Source organism: Octodon degus, unplaced genomic scaffold (assembly GCF_000260255.1).
Source record: "Octodon degus isolate 3935 unplaced genomic scaffold, OctDeg1.0 scaffold00379, whole genome shotgun sequence".
Taxonomy (NCBI): Eukaryota; Metazoa; Chordata; class Mammalia; order Rodentia; family Octodontidae; genus Octodon; species Octodon degus.
This window is the reverse complement of record NW_004524955.1, coordinates 235,837-239,212: the sequence shown is the minus strand read 5'-3', so window position 1 is coordinate 239,212 and position 3,376 is coordinate 235,837. Positions and strand designations below refer to the sequence as shown.

The 3,376-nt window shown below is 56.0% G+C and overlaps 1 pseudogene; it reads left to right on the top strand.

The window, feature by feature from the left end:
- Positions 1-356: 356 nt before the first annotated feature.
- The window catches only part of LOC101576765, a 16,229-nt pseudogene continuing 13,209 nt past the window's right edge, over positions 357-3,376 (top strand).

Here is a 3,376-nt window from a genome sequence, read left to right as displayed (position 1 = left end):
GAAAAATCTAATATCCAATGCCACAATCTTCGCAGGAGACCTTAACACTCACTTATTCCAAAAAAATATGTCAAGCAAACAAAAAATTCAAAAAGAGGAGGCAGAACAGAGCAGGCCCTTTGAACAAAGAGGAAAGAAAAAAACTCCAATTCAAGCATTAAGGAATGGAAAGGGTGAAATTATTACAGACCCTGTGGAAATTCAGAAGACCATCAATAGCTACTTTGAGGGGCCAGGGATATGGTTCAGTAGAATAAGTGCTTCCCTGGCAAGCGCAAGGGTCTGAGTTCAATCCCAGCTTCTGGAAAAAAAAAAGTTACTTTGATACGGGCCAAGATGGCGGCGCCCAGGTGGGCGTAATGAATAGGTTCCTGGGCTTGAGGATTAACTTCAGAGGTGAATGAGCACAGTGCCAGAAGGAGTCTCATCAGGGAGCTTTGGAGTGCCAAAATGCTGTCCCGTCCCAAGCCAGGAGAGTCCGAGGCAGACCTACTGCGCTTCCAGAGTCAGTTTCTTGCCACTGATGCCACCCCAGCGGTGCAGCTGGTGAAGAAAGGAAGTGGGAGAGGTGGCACTGCTAACCCAGATCGGCCTCCATGGCAGGACCATCGGGATGTGGTAATGCTGGATGATCTTCCAGATTTGCCCCCAGCTTCAGTTCCTGCTCCCCCAAAGTGAGCCAGGCCCAGTCTTGGACAATCCCTACCTGCAGATGAGGACACTGAGGAGAGATTGAGCAGACACGACCAGCATATCACTGCTGTCTTGACCAAGATTATTGAATGAGACACAAGGTCAATGGCTGTGACGCTGCCTGCTCCCAGTGGTGTAGCTTTCCCTGCCGTATTCCATTGCTCACAGGAGAGACAGGGGAAGCCAGCAGCATGTGGTAAGAGGAGCCTCTTTGCTCAGGAGATTGCAGCCAGAAGGGAGTTTGAAAGCAGGGGACCATTGACGGCAGAAGCTATGGCTCACCCGGGCCCACCAGAGGGTGCTGTGAGCTGTGAGGCACCCACTTCCAGGGACGAGGTCACTCAGCTTCTGGGGAGCAGCCATACTTTCCAGAGGCCCCATCTAATCACAGGAAAGGGGATCAGCAGCCAGGAGGCTGAGCAGGAGGTCCGGACCATCCACGAAGAGAATGTAGCAAGACTGCAAGCCATGGCTCCAGAGGAGATCCTGCAGGAGCAGCAACAGTTGTTGGCACAGCTTGACCCCAGCATGATTGCCTTCTTGCGATCCCATGGCCACACCCATGAGCAAGCAGGAGAGAAGGTCAGTGAGGAGCAGAGGCCTGGAGGACCTTCAGTTCCCATGACCCAAGAGGAGCCCACCGTGTCGGTGTCTGCCAGTGAACCCAGGCAGGACAGTGAGCTGGAGCCAGGAGCCCCAGCTCTGAAATTGCCTATGACCCCTCACAAAGAATGGCTGCACATGGATACTGTTGAGCTGGAGAAGCTCCACTGGACCCAGGACCTGCCCCCACTCCGGCGGCAGAAGACACAGGAGAAAATGCAGGCCCGATTCAGTCTTCAGGGAGAGCTCCTGGCCCCGGATGTGGACTTACCCACCCATCTAGGCCTCCACCACCATGGTGAAGAGGCGGAGAGAGCAGGCTACTCCTTACAGGAGCTGTTCCACCTGACCCGAAGCCAGGTGTCTCAGCAGCGAGTATTAGCACTGCATGTGTTGTCCCGGATCACTAGCAGGGCCCAGGCTGGTGAGTTTGGGGACTGCCTAACAGGCAGTGTTTTACGCCTCCTTTTGGATGCTGGTTTTCTCTTCTTGCTGCGCTTCTCTCTGGACGACAGAGTAGATGGCGTCATCGCAGCTGCCATCCGAGCTCTTCGGGTTTTGCTGGTGGCACCTGGAGATGAGGAGCTCCTGGACAGCACCTTCTCTTGGAACCATGGAGCTTTGGTCTTTCCTCTGGTGCCCAGCCAGGCAGACAAGGAAAATGAGGATGAGGATGAAGAGCCTGCAGCAGGCAGAGCAAAAAAGATCCCTGAGGAAGGAAGCCGCCCTCCCCCGACCTCGCTCGATATGATGTTATCAAGGGGCTTCTGGCTACCAATCTGCTGCCTCGGCTGTGCTATGTACTGGAGGTGACCTGTCCAGCACCCACTGTGGTCCTTGACATCTTGGCTGTGCTCACCCGCCTGGCCCGGCATTCCCTGGAGTTAGCCACAAGGGTACTAGAATGCCCACAACTCATAGAAACCATAGTCCAAGAGTTCCTGCCCACTACCTGGTCCCCTGTAGCAGTGGGGCCTACCCCCAGTCTATATAAAGTACCCTGTGCTGCTGTCATGAAGTTACTTCGAGTCCTGGCCTTGGCTGGTAGGAATATTGCTGCTCGGCTGTTGAGCAGTTTTGATCTTCGAAACTGCCTGTGCCGCTTCATAGCTGAGGCTCCCCAGGAGCTGTCCTTGCCCCCAGAGGAAGCAGAAACACTGAGCATGGAGGCCCTGCGTCTGTGGGCCGTGGCTGCCTCCTATGGCCAAGCTGGTGACCTTTACAGGGAGCTGTACCCAGTGCTCATGCAGGCCTTGCAAGCTGTGCCCACAGAGCTTAGCACCCACGCGCCACAGCTCCTGTCCATGCAGCGGGTAGCCGCTCTGTTCACTCTCCTCACCCAGCTGATCCTGGAAGCTGGCAGCAGTCCTGAGCCTCACAGTGACTCTGCTGAAGCCCCATTAGCCACCCCTTCCTCAGTCACTTGGATGCAGATAGCTGGACTCCAGCCACTAGTGGAACCATGTTTGAGGCAGACTTTGAAGTTGCTGCCAAGACCTGAAGCTTGGCGTGCCCTGGGCCCAGTGCCTGCTGCCTGTCTGCTGTTCTTGGATGCCTATTACCAGGCCTGGAGCCAGCAGGCAACATTCCAGGCAGTGCCAGCCACCAGTGCTGCTCTCTATCATGCCGTGGCCTTGGCGCTGCTGAGCCGCCTGCTGCCAGGAAGTGAGTACCTCGCCCAAGAGCTGCTGCTGAGCTGTGTGTTCCGGTTGGAGTTCCTCCCAGAAAGCATATCAGGAGGTCCAGAGGCAGCTGACTTTTCTGATCACCTATCCTTGGGAAACAGCAAGGACCCTGCGTGCGGGCGAGGGACTCTCCTAGTTCAGGCCTGCCAGGACCTCCCCAGTGTCCGAAGCTGCTACCTGACCCACTGCTCACTGGCCCGGGCCAGCCTGCTGGCTTCCCAGGCCTTATACCGAGGGGACCTACAGCAAGTGCCAGCCCTGATGCTGCCTGTGCCTAAGGAGCCGCTGCTGCCCACTGACTGGCCCTTCCAACCATTGATTCACCTCTACCACCAGGCTTCTGATGCTCCTTCGGGGCTTCCTCCCTCCAGCACTGTGGGGGCAGTCATGCGAGT